A 15,506-nucleotide genomic window follows, 5' to 3' on the forward strand; every position below is an offset into this window, starting at 1 on the left:
AGGAAACATCCTAGACAGGGAACGTCATAGACAGGGAACATCAAAGACAGGGAACATCAAAGACAGGAAACATCCTAGACAGGGAACGTCATAGACAGGGAACATCAAAGACAGGAAACATCCTAGACAGGGAACGCCATAGACAGGGAACATCATCGACAGGGAACATAATCGACATTGAAGATCTTAGTCAGGGAACATTTTACATAGGGAACATCATAGACAGGGAACGTCATAGACAGGGAACGTCATAGACAGGGAACATCATCGACATTGAAGATCTTAGTCAGGGAACATTTTACACAGGGAACGTCATAGGGAACGTCATAGACAGGGGAACTTCCGAGACAGGGGAACGTCCGAGACAGGGGAACGTCTTAGACAGGGGAACGTCCTAGACAGGATGCTGCTAGGAAAAAAAAAGAAAAAAAAGCTTGTCATGTTCTTCAGGACCAGTGAGAGGAAATAAGACTATTTTACACAGGTTTTCAGATTTTAAATTTACCTTCAGCCGAGAGACATAAGCTGTCTATGGGGTTAAATAGGAGGTCATTGTCATAACAATCATTATGTGAGCCAGCTATTTTTACACGACCGTGACTCCTGTATTCCAGTGTCCCAGCCTCCCTTTTTACATCATACTGGGAGAAGTAGCTGGCAAGGGCATTGTTTTGAGATACTCCCACTGCCATGAAACAAGGAAGTCAGTAAAAGCTATGAGGCAGAAAGTGGGATGAAGTAAAAAAAAAATTAAATGAAACCCTGCTTTCATCCCTCCTCACCGACTTCTGAAATTGATGCTAATCTCTGAACTTTATCAGTGAATCCTGATTCTCAAGCTGCACAGCTAAATAGTTGGTGAGATAAAATGCTGGTTTGGGCATGGGCTGAATGTGAAGATGATTTCTTTTTCATCTAGTGGTGTCACAAGTCTTCTGAAGGTCTTTCCTTGACAATCTTAGAGGCTTCCTCTATTTTTATATTTGACTTCTCAGTTTCAGTGACTAATTATGGTTGATTGTACATGCTATGTGGGGATTCATTTAACATCAAAGTCTAACTGACTTGGCATCAAAGTACACTGATCTGTTATTTAGTAACTGGAATTACTTGCGATATAGATATGATTTTAGCCTATGCCAGCCACTGGGTGGTTGTGTAAAGGTAATTTATTATATGGATAGTGTTCTAAAATGGTTAAAAAATATCATAAACTACAATAAAGCTAGATTATTTAATTTAATGATGTTTTGCATTAGTATATATTTGGACATTTTTCCCACAAACACATACCTTATCCCTAATGTTAAAAGTGGATCACATGCTACACCACGGCTTGCTGAGTATGGAGCTGCGTAGCCGCAGTCCGGTCAGAGTGCCCATGCTGACCCCTGGTCCACCACCAAAAGCACCTGCAATGAGCATGTGAGAGTCAGAACTGGGCCACGGAGCAAGATGGATGAAGGTGGCCTGGTCTGATGAGTCACATTTTCTGTTACATAATGTGGATGGCTGGGTGTGTGTGCGTCATTTCCCTGGGGAAGAGATGGCACCAGGATGCACTATGGGAAGAAGGCAAGCCAACAGAGGCAGTGTGATGCTCTGGGCAATGTTCTGCTGGGAAACCTTGGGTCCTGGCATGATATGGATGTTACAGTACTTTGACACGTATCACCTGCCTACACATGCTTGCAGACCAAGTACACCCCTTCATGGTAACGGTATTCCCCGATGGCAGTGGCCTTTTCCAGCAGGATAATACACCCTGTCACACTGCAAAAAATGTTCAGGAATGGTTTGAGGAACATGAAATAGGGTTCAAGATGTTGGACAAGCAAGTCCGAGCCATGGAGTCCCCACCTCGCAACTTGAACAGCTACCATAGGAGACCTTCAGAGGTCTTGTGGACTTCGTGCTTCAATAAGCCAGAGCTGTTTTGGTGGCAGGAGGGGTCCTACACGATATGAGGCAGGTGGTTCTAATGTTACGGCTGATCATTGTGCCTTTTGTATAGGTGCCTTGTGCATGTAATAGTGGCTAATTTGCAACGTATCAGCCATATGTTACAGTTGAAATATTGTTCTGTTCAGCATTATAAAGGTGTAACCTTTAATGCTGAATTGTGATACACATTACAATCTCTAGTATGAGTTCATGCTCACAGTTGCCATTTCGTTCTTAATTTGCTTCATAATTGGGATGAAGGGGGGTTTCAGTAATTGCTTTGCTTTCCCCCGGAGCTGGGCATATGGTGTGGGCGTCACCCCCGACCCTGTGCTCCGCCGGCCCACCCCCTCACTTCGCAGCTGATCAGCGCCGCTCTGCCCCACATAGAATGCAGATATTCAGAGAATAATTTAAAAAGTTACTCCAAAATAAGAGTAATATAAAACCAATACATTTTTAAAATAACAATAAAAAAACAGAATAATACATTCATATGCTTGTAATACTCATTTAGAATCATATGTTTGTTGTTATTCTTCTTTGTAATGGTCATTACATTCATGCTCTGAATACTTTTTGGAACTTTTGACCACAATCTTTAAAGGTTTTTGGAAGATGGGTACCAAAGGTATTTCTTCATGCTGAATACATAGCTGACAGTATGTTCCTAGGTATGAATTCCTGTGTAAGGCGTTACAGAGGCTGATTTGGTCACACTGATGGAAATCCCACATGTTCTTCTATATTGCGGGGGTTGCTTCTGGGTACATCAGTTTCCTCCCACAGTCCAAAAGCATGCAATTTGTGGGCTGAAATTTCTAAATGATACCATGTGTTTGACTGGCATCTTGTCTCGGCTGTTCTCCTGCATCGTGCCTTCTGCTAGCGGGACCATGCTTCAGATTCACTGCAACCGTCCGCTGCATACTGGACTTGAAGACGTATGGATTCTGTGATTGAAGCTCTCTCACCTAGGATAGTACACTGGATAGCAGCTCCGTGTGAGAAGTTAGGGCTTCTGTTTGCACGCTGGCTTCAAGCAGGTCCTCGAGGGGAAAAAAAAAATAATCATTTTGACATTGAGTAATTATCCCAAGAAAATGAATTCATACCGTACATGACAACAAATAAAGGTTTTAGCGCTCCATATGTTACAAATGTAGCCATTTAAATATGCTTATCAGATTTTTCATTTTTCACTACACATTTCAACTTAATGTGTCATTAGGCCACAGACTACATTAAACATTGAACACATTTGCAAATATATATATATATAAAAAAGCTTTGATGAGAGTGAATTAACAGCTTGGATAATATGATACATCAGAGCAGAGGCAGGCTCAGATATGAACTACAGTATCTCCTCTTGCACTTTTTCTTAATATATTTTCTTTATTTTTTTTTAAAATATAATGTTTACAGTTCCTCTTACACATTTGGTGGCTGTATGTAATTTCCTCGCTATTCAATGCCTTTAAGGTAATACCCCCTTAAGGACTTAACTACCTTAATTATGCTCAAGCCATCTCAGAAAAGCCGCAGTGAAGATAATATTGCAGTAATAAGCAAGACCGTCCCTCGGAGAGCTTAATGGAACCTTGAGGACATTAAGTGGGCTTAAGTACATTTACTCTATTTTGTGAAAAATGGATAAATGGATTACATAAACTTCTAACTAAATGTGAGCCATTCTTCATATTTTCACAAATAAAGATGTTCTGTGAAAGTTTAATCTCGGTATATAGAACAAGCATACACCAATTTGTCACCACAGAGCAATGGCTGTAAACACAGGCCCAGAGTCACAAAGGCTGACACTCATCACTCATAATGCCTCCGGCAGAATGCTTAACAATAGGAAGTTCTTAGAAAAATGTGACAGTCTATACATTTGTTTCAGTCAGTTATTATAGCTGTTTTGGCTCAAAAGTACATCTCATACCTAGAGGCAGATCCAATAGGAGGGCCGGGGTGACACGCCCCTGAAATCCCATTGGCCCCCTGGGTGCCAGAGAATGAACAGCACAGTTTTCCTAAACGTATTTGTGGAAGGCATAGTTCCCAGAACTGCATCAATCCTCACGAGTTGTGATGTTTTCATATGAACTGTTATGGTGGCTCCACAGATACCAATGGCTAGGTAGCTGGCTGGTGTGTAAACGCTCCCCAAAGAGACCAATCAAAGGCAAGCTCTCCAACAAGGGCTTTCTAAGGCCAGCCCAACTCATGAAGACCTGTCGCTTTTTGCTCCATAATATTGCCTATATGCACTTAGAGCTATAAAAATGCATCTGAGTTAATGATCTGAATTAATGATAACATTATGGGAAGTTGCAAGTTACGTAAAGATATAGCCATAATCATTTTGTAGTTTAATTTCGCATACATTATAGAAAGCAGTCGGTGACGGTCTTCATTTTGGTCCTCGGATGCCCCCCTCCTATTTCAGTGTTGCCCCTGCTTGCCTCCTGTTCTCCCCCATTTACCACAAATATTATCCATCTTTCCCCACGCGTGGGAAAACCGTACACTTCACAATGGCCTCACTGGGCTTATTTGATGAACACGTACAGCAAACCCTGTATAAATAGAAATGGCCTTTTTCTTTGCCATTCTAGGTCACGCCGTTTGCGTTGCGTAACCTGAGCTGTTAGCAGGAAGATTAAGAGCGAGGATGATCCGTGTAGCAAAACATCCCTGGGCAATACTGCACTTCAGCTGCATTCATGCCCCGTTAGCTGCGACGATGCAGGCTCAGATGTACTCACCCTACTGCTAAATCAGCCCTCATGCAGTCCGCATCAGTGCATTTTAACTGGTGAAGACGCTACTGACTGCAGTTTGCCCCAATTTGCTTTAGTTAATGTATAAATAAACGAACATTCAAATACAGTCGTCCCTCGCCATTTCGAGCTTCGACTTTCGCGGCTTCACTCTATCGCGGTTTTTTCAAATACATTTATTCATTAAAAAGTTGATAGACAGTGAAAATGATACAGCGCGCGCTCAGTTGTCTGAGTCAATTATACACCTCTGTATTACAATTAAAATTAAAATTACTGTACGTATGGACTGTAGGCCTATGTATTCGAGCACCCCCGCAAATCCTTCAACGCCAGGTGCAGCAGAATAATAAAGAAATAAAGAATTCTACTTCACGGAAATTCATTTAACGCGGTAGAGTCTGGAACGGATTAACCGCGATAAACGAGGGCCGACTGTAACTACTTTCCTGAGCTTCCTTAAGAGCTAAAAACATCTGCTTTGTTCAAAACATTGGTCCTGATATGTTTTATATGAGCATGTTAGCGTACGCATTCGCACAGCATATAAAATATCCCTTGAGTAATGCATACATTCTCCCGAGATTGCGACCTTAGCGTGCCTTAACGGGGTAGAGGGGGCTGTGTGCTTACGTGATCCACAGAGCTCAGCTCCTGGTGGGGCCTCCTTGGTCAGCAGGTCTGTGCGGGGTGACCACACAAACTACGATCCACAAAGACCCTCATGCAAGCTACCAGACACACCCAAGACACCGTGCCGGGAGCAGAGCCCAGCCAGTGACTGTTTGTCAGCAAGCTTCTACTTTGCCTGGCCAGTCACAAAATCTGGATAGGCTCAGTACAATATGGTTGAGTGTGGCTGTCCCGTGGGCTCCCTATCCACACAGTGAATTGTGAGGAGCTGCAATTTGGGCAGCAGGTATGAGTGGGAAGGACCCTGGATCAGTCCTTGCTAAGGATACTGCTTTGGGGACATCTGACCTGGCAGGGGAGACGCCTAGAGTCGGCCATGCAGAGTGCAGGCTCTGGTAGCAGGCCTCTTTATCGAGGGTGTAGTCTCTTCTGCCTCGGGTTCCCATGATGAAGGACCTTAGACATGTGTGGGGATACTCCCTAACTCCCAGTCTGAAAGAAGTGCAGCTTGAGTTTCTCCTGGTGGACAAAAGATTTCTCTATGTTGCAGAGAGGAGACTCTCTGTTGTGTGTGTATACATGGAACAGTGGTTCAAAATACCCAGCCATAGAAAAATGCATGAAGTGCTATAAAGGCTGCCTTCTTTGTGGTCTTACTGGGAAAATTCGATGCACACATGGGGATTTCTTGAGGGCCGTGATTGGGAGGAACAACCGTCTGAATCTAAATCTGAGTGTGGAACTGTTACTGGACTGTGCAAGGAATGTATTTTCCATAAAAATACCACATTAGAACAATAATCATAAGTGTAGCTGGCAGCACAGGACCCAAGGCCAAAAGACAATAGTTATTTGGGATGGGAGGAGTTTGGATTTGTCATGGAGAGATGAATTTTCCTAAAGAACTTTTGGCAAATCACTCAATGCCCCGGGAGGGAGAGGCCGGAACTTGCACAAGCTGTGCTCAGCAGGCATGGGGAGTGATGATGAGCACTGGGGATCTGTTTGAAGGAGGAAGGAACACTTTGACAAACTTCTTCATTTGGTGGTTATGCCCAGTCACCAGAAGGCAGTGCTGCAAACTTCGTTTGAAGTGTAAATTATTAAGTTACTATCCTGGGTCAGGGGCCACCATGTTATTGTTAGTATTTGAATGTATCAGGTTCACTAATTATCTGATAAATTCATGTTTAATTAATTTGTTTACATTTTAACAGCATTTGTAAATTATTACATGAATTTCTGTATTTCTCACAGCACTATAAACTCCAAGAATTAGTAACAAAGTATTCTTTATCTATATCTCAGTTATACATCACATACATGATGAACACATTATGATTAATTCAGGTCACAAGACTTTTACTAAGTAGGTCATGAAACCGTATTGTACATTTCATATTTCATTAACCATTATATTCTTTCAGACGTATTTACAATGATAAACCAGTGGGTGGCGAAAGAGAGCATATCTTGTGAAAAACATAATCTAGTTCACTGGTGAACAGACGGATTTATGAATCACTTAATAAATGCGCTGAATGAACTGATGGATGAATCATTCGTTGAAAGAAGTAAACTGGCAGTGTGCGGCTCTCTGAGTTCGGACTCTCTGCCGCTGATCAGAATGCGGCTCTCCGGGTTCGGACTCCCTGCCCCTGATCAGAATGCGGCTCTCCGGGTTCGGACTCCCTGCCGCTGATCAGAATGCGGCTCTCCGGGTTCGGACTCCCTGCCGCTGATCAGAATGCGGCTCTCCGGGTTCGGACTCCCTGCCCCTGATCAGAATGCGGCTCTCCGGGTTCGGACTCCCTGCCGCTGATCAGAATGCGGCTCTCCGGGTTCGGACTCCCTGCCGCTGATCAGAATGCGGCTCTCCGGGTTCGGACTGCCTGCCGCTGATCAGAATGCGGCTCTCCGGGTTCGGACTCCCTGCCGCTGATCAGAATGCGGCTCTCCGGGTTCGGACTCCCTGCCGCTGATCAGAATGCGGCTCTCCGGGTTCGGACTCTCTGCCGCTGATCAGAATGCGGCTCTCCGGGTTCGGACTCTCTGCCGCTGATCAGAATGCCAAATGCTGTGGCTGGTAGTGATATCACCCTTGAGCAAGGCCCTTAATCCCAGCTGCTGCAGGGACACTGGCTGACCCTGTTCTCTAAGCTTGTTTGTCACTTTGGACTGAACTGTCTGCTAAATGAATGTAAACGTAAGTAAATGAAATGAAATAATCAGTTCAATGACCCAGACCATTTAGTTCGATGAAATGGTTTGTTGAAAATGACACAGCTAAGGTGCAGGTCGAACCCGCTTTTAATTCAGTCCTTAGGCTCCCTCACTGTCGCCACACATTCCTTTGTGGTGTCATGTTCAGCCTTTGCAGTTTGTTTCAAATTGTTTTTTGTTACTTATTACAGCTTTTTTTCATTGTTCTACCAATATTTGGGGAAATTATCTGGGGTTTTGGTTGGGCTGTAAATGCATTACTTTACCAGAAAAATGTCACTGTTAGTGAGGAATTAAATGTTTACACTGTTTCTTTTAAACCGAAAACAATTTCCTCATATGCTAAGAACGTTTCTTAGCTGGGTTCCTCATGTCTTGCTAATCTTGGACATAAGAAGCTAATTGCTTGATTGCCTTTGGAAGCTTTCAGGACCTTTCCCAGGCTCCAGCGCCTGTGTCCTCAGTGCACTGCCGGCCTACCTGCTGCTTAGCAGAACCTCAAACAACAGCTGCAGGCAACTGCCAACATCCAGCATCTACGGAGAGGCATAAAGAGCCATTTGACAGTAGGAGACCACAGGACGCTCAGGAATGCCAGTGTATTTATACCGTCATTCAGCCAGGCTCAGTGCTCTCTTTATTTACCAAAATACTTAATCGATACAAAACAAGCCCTTTCTCCAGTTAACTATAAATTAGCATGCAATGAGTCTAAGTTTCTACATTTGTGCCACATCCTACGATTGTGGGTTTTTCTCCACAAATCGCCATTGCTGCTTGTTTCTTTATGTTTATTACTTCTTTAATAGAACTTCTTGAGTAACCATTTACAGTAAGCAATAGTTAATTGTATTTTCCAATAAACCCAGGTAACAAGAGTAACATTATTTAACAAAATTTGGCACAAAAACAACCGATTGTGCTGTGTCTCACAAAACACAGCAGTAATGATTAAGAAAACCAAAGCCAGCGTTCTGTGTCCAATCTTGCAGGTCTTCATTCTTTCAAAGAATCACATTATTTAAACAATATTAAACACATTATCTGAGAAGTTGCTTTATCTATCTATACACACACACACACACACACAGATGAACCAAAATATTATGAGCACCCCCATGTATAGTGAATAATGTTGACCATCTAGTAAACACGGTATGTGTTAAGGCCTGGAATAGATTCAACGGTAAGATGGCATTCAGTACTTGTAGTTGACATGTTGTATGCATAAGTAACGGGCAGGGAAAAAGATCTGTGTGACTTTGACAAGGGCCAAATCATTATGACCAGGTGACTGGGTCAGAGCATCAGCTGTGATGAGTACAGTATCTATTGAGGTCTGAGGAGGGAAAAGCTACAAACTGCCAATAGAGTGATGGACAGCCAGGACACATCAATGCAAGATGTGAACAAAGGCTGTCCTGCATGGTACGAATCGACAGCAGGGCTGTGGCAGATAATTGTGAAGATGACCACAGCAGTAGCTACTCACCACAGTTGACGGTGAGGACCTGAAAAGCTTTAGCTTGCCATATTGGCTGTTGGTTTGTACCACACTGGCATCCAGGCCAGGTGGTTTCCTGGCTGTGTGCCCTGTGCTGCCACGGATAGACTCCAGGAGTCCCCTATGATGCTCTATGAAGCACAGCCGTGGCCTACCAGGATTTAGGGTTGTGACCACTGATTTATATTAAAATGGTCTGCAGGGAGCTCATATGTAAGGATTATGTACTATTTAAACCGAAGAGACGTAATATTAAAACCACCTGCGTAATATTGTGTTGGTCCCCCTGGTGCCACCAAAACAGCTCTGACTCGTCGAGGCATGGACTCCGCAGGACCTCTGAAGGCACCAAGATGTCAGCAGCAGATCCTTTAAGTCCCGTAAGTTGCGAGGTGGGGTCTCCATGGATCGCACTTGTTTGTCCAGCACGTCCCACAGATGTTTGACTGGATTGAGATCTGGGGAATTTGGAGACCACAAGTCTTGTGTTCCTCAAACAATTTTTGCACTGCCATTGGGGAATACCATTGCCATTGAGGCGTGTACTTGGTCTGCAGCAATGTTTAGGTAGTTGGTTCGTGTCAAAGTAACTCCGACATGAATGCCAGGACACAAGGTCTCCCAGCAGAACATTGTCCAGAGCATCGCACTGCTTCCACTGGCTTGCCTCCTTCCCATAGTGCATCCTGGTGCCATCTCTTCTTGGGGTAAAAGACACTCACACACCCGGCCGTCTACATGGTATAACAGTAAATGTGACTCATCAGACCAGGCCACCTTTTTCCATTGTAGCATGGCCCAGTTCTGACTCTCATATACCCATTTCAGGCACTTTCTGCAGTGGACAGCATGAGCTCTTTGCATCACAGCTTGCTGCTTATGGGGCTGCATAGTCGCAGACCGGTCACTGTGTGTTCTGACACATTTCTATCATAGCCAGCGTTAACTTTTTCAGCAATTTGTGCTTCTGTAGCTCTCCTGTGGGAACAGACCAGATGGGCTGGCCTTCACTCCTCACGCACATCAGTCAGTCTTGGGAGCCCATGATCCTGTCACCGGTTCACCGGTTGGCTTTCCTTGGATCACTTTGGTAGGAACTGACACTGCATACCAGGAACACTCCACAAGACCTGCCGTTCTGGAAATGCTCTGACCCAGTCAGCCATCCATCACAGTTTGTCTCTTGTCAAAGTCACTCAGATCCTTATTCTTTCCCATTTTTCCTGCTTCCAACACATCAACTTTAAGAACTGACTGTTCACTTGCCTAATATATAATGGCACCCTTGACAGCTTCCCATTGTAAAGAGGTAATCAATATTATTCTCTTCACCTGTCAGTGGTTTTAATGTTATGGCTGATCAGAATGCACGTAAGGAAAGAACATGGAGGGTGTATTCTGACAAAATTTAATAAATGAATATCATTTAAATGATCATTTAAACAATCTTTCAAATAACAATTTGCCTCACTCCTCGAGGGCCAGTGTGTGTGGAGTTTGCATGTTCTCCCCCTGTCCTGGTGGGGTTTCCTCCAGGTACCCCAGTTTCTCTTCACAGTCCAAAATCATGCTCAGGTTAATTGGAGTCACCAATCTGCCCATATGTGTAAGTGCGCACCGTGATTGGTTGGCGCCCCACCCTGGGTTGTGCCCATAGCCTCCAGGATAGGCTTCGGACAGCGCCCCCCCCCCCCCCCAAATAGGATAAGTGGTTACAGAAGGTGGATGGATAGATAGATGAATGAATGTCACAGAACACCTTCCATACACAGTAAAGGTAGGGAAAAGTTATATGAAAAATAGGATTCAGTTTAGACATATATTAGTAATCAAGAGTTATCCAAAATATTTTACATTGGGATGCAAGTGCTTATTTATCATATTTATGAATAATTAGGTGAGATTGCTTTAATGCAGGAAAGCTATAAGGCAAGAGAATATTAAGCACAAATCCATTGTTTTCAATCATATAGACGCTGTAGGCAATAATTATTATCATGCCCGGTTTAAAATGTGTTTTATGGCTGAATAAATGAAACAACTGAAGCATAACATGCACACTCCTCGTTCTTGTTATGCCACAATCCTTACAGTGCAGTTGACTGTTATTGCTGAGCTGTAAACAGGATGTCCTTCTAAATGAACCTTAAAAAAGTTAGGAAGCCCTTCCTTCCTGTGACTTGGCTAGCTGATGGACGAGCAGCAACTCATCTGGAGAATGTCCATTTCCACCCTTGACTCTACATTCTCTTGAATTTTTTAACTAGGCAAGAAAGAACATGAGTCACCTGCTCCCAGACAAACAGCAATTTTAGTTATAGAAATTTCTATGTGTTACTATCAGTCAGGTGTGACATTTCCTCTACTGGTTCTATAACATTCCTTTCTCAGATATTTTAACTACAATACTTTTGCCAACTATCCATCCATCCATCCATCCATCCATCCATCCATCCATCTCCTTATCCCAGTCAGGGTTACAGGAGACTGTGTGCCGGGCTTCAGCCTACCATCAGGCACACACTGACACTCACCATCATACACGACGGGCAATTCAGAGATAGCAGGCAGCCCCACTGCATGTCCTCTGGCTGTGGGGGGGGGGGGGGGGGGGGGGAGACACTGAGGCACCCAGAGGGAACCTGTGTGACACAGAGGAACATGCAAATTCCACACACAGTGGGGAGGATGGGGCACAATTTTTGTATTTCAGAATGGGTAATAAAAGAATAAAACTTATATATTTTATAATAGAAACAATTAATCTGTTTGTTTTATATTTAATTTATCTCTTTATATAACTGACTTACATAGAGCATTCTTGTCTGTTTATTTTGACCCGTGTGTCTGAAGTAGTGATGTACTGTAGTATCCTTGTGCAAAATGCACTGTACATATAATGTCATTGAGCCGGGTGCTTTTGCCACAGAGAGAATGGATCCTTTTGAAAAGTTTAGAAGGAGATTTCGCAAGAACAAAAATAGAAAGCAGGAATGTAACAATGGACGTGCAGTAAGGGCGTAGTGGGAGGAATCGTATTAAACTAAGTGCAGAAAAGGTTTAGATTCCAGAAAAATTGCCATCTGTTTGTATAACACAAAGGTACAATGTTTCCCTTTGGTTACCCAGTACAATGTCAAGGTAACCAAGACCCTGAACAGAAAGGCAGTCTACCTCATATTACACAATCACAGAGGCATTTTAGATTCTGCATGCTTGGAATGTAGGTGTAAGCTCATGCAACATGGGGGTAAACATGTAGCCCCCACATGCAAAGGCGGAGTGCGGCCAGGAGCTGAACCCTCAGTCTATGAAGAAATGCTGCTCCCCCGGAGTTATGGTAATGCCCCCCACAGTGCTGAAACGAAGGCCATTAATTAATAGTGAAACCTACATTTTATCATAAAACAACCTGATTTATAATAGGTTTTACACTCAGTGGCCAATTGTTAGGTTCGCCTTGCTGGGACTGTGTAGGACACACTTTTTCCACCAGAACCGCACCAAGTGCAGATGAGTTATGTTCACAGATGTACTTTTACATGCTACTGTGGTACTGAGTTGTCGTCTTGGCACTTGTGGCCTTCCTGATAGCTTTAAGACAGAAGTGACTTGGGACTTGATGTGTGTTGCACATAGCACTGTTCTCTGTAAACTGTAAGCACTGTACTCTGTAAACTGTAAGCACTGTTCTCTGTAAACTGTAAGCACTGTTCTCTGTAAACTGTAAGCACTGTACTCTGTAAACTGTAAGCACTGTTCTCTGTAAACTGTAAGCACTGTACTCTGTGGCAGTCCAAGGTGGGTGCCTGTTTCTGAGATACTGGAAACACCACGTCTAGTACCAACAAGCACACTGTTCACAGTCACTTACATCGGGGGCCTCATTTATGAAATGTTCTTATGCTTGGATTTGATCTTCGATCATGTGCGTACGGTCAAATCCACGCCAAAGTTCAGATTTATAAAAACAATCCCGACTTGGCATACGCACTTCTCCTTGTGGCGACATTGGGGTACTGCAGGTAGTTAGAAATCTAAGAGTGCCAGCAAGTCATCTGCTGCTGCTTAATTGATTCTGAATAATAATAATAATAATAACAACAATAATTAGAGCTAATAACACTATCGGAGCTTTGTGGCCAGTTCGTCTCAATTTTACAGACAGTAACACCACGGTAAAGGCTCCCAAACTGCATCCCTGCGTGAATTTGCACCTCCGCCAACACCTTGACTTCAGCCTCCTTAACATTCTTCTTTTTGCAGCTCGCCATTTACAAGTGGATGATTTGGGCTCTGTTTCAAGCTCATTTACATGCTAATGATATTACTTAGGGCGTGTTTCCAAGGTGGAGCTCTAAAGCCATCCAGCTACGCACGATTTCACGATTCTTCGCGATTCATAGATTGCACATCTGGGAGAGTGTCATACACATGTTTTTTGTTTGTACGTTGATTTTTCTGAAGCGCACTTACACACTTTTGAGAAATAATCATAGACGAAATGCAGGATGGTTTCTACGTGTTTCTTGAATGCTAAGTGAACCTCCTGACCCTGTCTGTGTGCTGTATGTACACAGTTTCAGCTGCGAGATCCTCTGTTTGAAGAAGCAGGCTGTTTGTGTTAGCCAGCACGTGTAGCTAATAAAGTGGAGACTGAGATTATATAAACTACTTTATATTGGGGGGGAGGGGTAGTTAGGAAGAAATTATATTTTTCTCTAGTCATTTTGGAAAGCAGACAATTATAAATCATGGTAACTAGCTATATCATTGGCTATATATACACGTTATAAAGATGTTTCTACCTCCACATCGATCATGAAAGGAATGGTATATGCAATTTAAGAAGTTAATGCGAATTTTATGTATTTGTTTCCTTTTTTACAACCTTCACCTCAATCACAAATCTTGTCATTCTTGCGTGTAAAAATGTCCATTGTTATAATTCACAGCTTTGTTATCAATCTAAACTATATTTTGAAAGACAGACTTTTTTTTTTTTTTTTTAAATGTCACCACAGCAAAACTAAATCAAATTTTTGCCTTTTTAAGGGTTGCGGAAGTGACTTGAAGGCCGCTGGTTGTTATCCAACGTGAAGCCTTCCTCTGTCTGATTGATTGAGGCTGACGTGAGGACGTTCACAGCAGTGTGATGCCACCCTCAGCCTTCCGGCGTCTGGCCAATTAAATATGGCTGAATTCTGCATATCTGCCCATTGGCGGCGGCTGGCAAAGGGCACCCAATGCAAAAAACCGTCAACGGAACGCGATCCGAGCTACTGCTGCCTGCTCACTAGACAAGTGCTGCAAGAACTGAGATTGAGTAAACAGATGGGATTTCTGACGAGGCTTAAAGGAGACAAAGTGAGCAACGGCGATAGGCCCTGAGTGTACAGGCTTTATGGTGTAATGCCGTGTCTCAGTGGGGGGCATCTGAGTCCAGAAGGCCCTACATTCACATCACAACATGGTTGGGCCCTGGAGCAAGACGCTCGACCTGGACTGCCCCAGGATTCTGGCTGATCTGCTGTCTGAACCCACACTTTCCTCATTTGTAGTTGTATTTAGCAAGAAAAAGCATCTGCTAAATGAATGAAATGCAAATGAATGGGCAGCGGAGCATTCAAAGGTGCAGTGTCATGTTCTGTGTACCTTCTGCTCACCTTCCAGAGGTCTCAGTCACATACGCAAACTGGATTCTTCCTCCTAACGTGGAAAGTCCTGATGCTGACGACTCCTCTGCATCACTATGATACTGCTTGTTTATTGAAATACAATAATAGTATGAAGCAGCTATATGTGAACGATAGCATTAGTACAAGAAATATTGAAAAGTTCATAAACATCAGGATATGTGACAAAGCCCCTACAAGTGCTTCTTATACTGTACTAAATAAACTCCTATCATGCTTAATTTTACTGGTTTATGAAGAGTAATTGTGAAGCCAGTACTGCAGTATGCAAGTATATATCTCAGCGATCACCCAGTGAAAGGATGGTCATATTTCGTAGGTAGATAAGGCTAACAGGGTAACAGGCTGGCAGTAAATGTTAGTAAATGTTACCATTTTATTGATTCACTGTTGCCCACCTAGTTATGACCCATCATATTCTAGTAGCTTTCAAACCTGCCATGTATGGATTAAAATAAGAAATATCTATGGGAAAACGACACAGACACAACAGGTGATGCAACATTTTCTGAATACATATCTTTATAGGGACTCTCCATTCATTTCTACAGGCATAACCCTAATCCCAACAATGACAACCTTGATCCCTACCCAGCCCTAAGCTAAACCAAAGTAAACAAACAAACAGACAGACTTTTGGTATGTTTAGTTTTTGATTGCATTCGCGGAATTTTATAAAGTTGAGTTGTCTTTTGTGGGGACTGAAAAACTGTCCTC

This window comes from Paramormyrops kingsleyae, chromosome 16 (genome assembly GCF_048594095.1).
Source record: "Paramormyrops kingsleyae isolate MSU_618 chromosome 16, PKINGS_0.4, whole genome shotgun sequence".
Classification (NCBI taxonomy): Eukaryota; Metazoa; Chordata; class Actinopteri; order Osteoglossiformes; family Mormyridae; genus Paramormyrops; species Paramormyrops kingsleyae.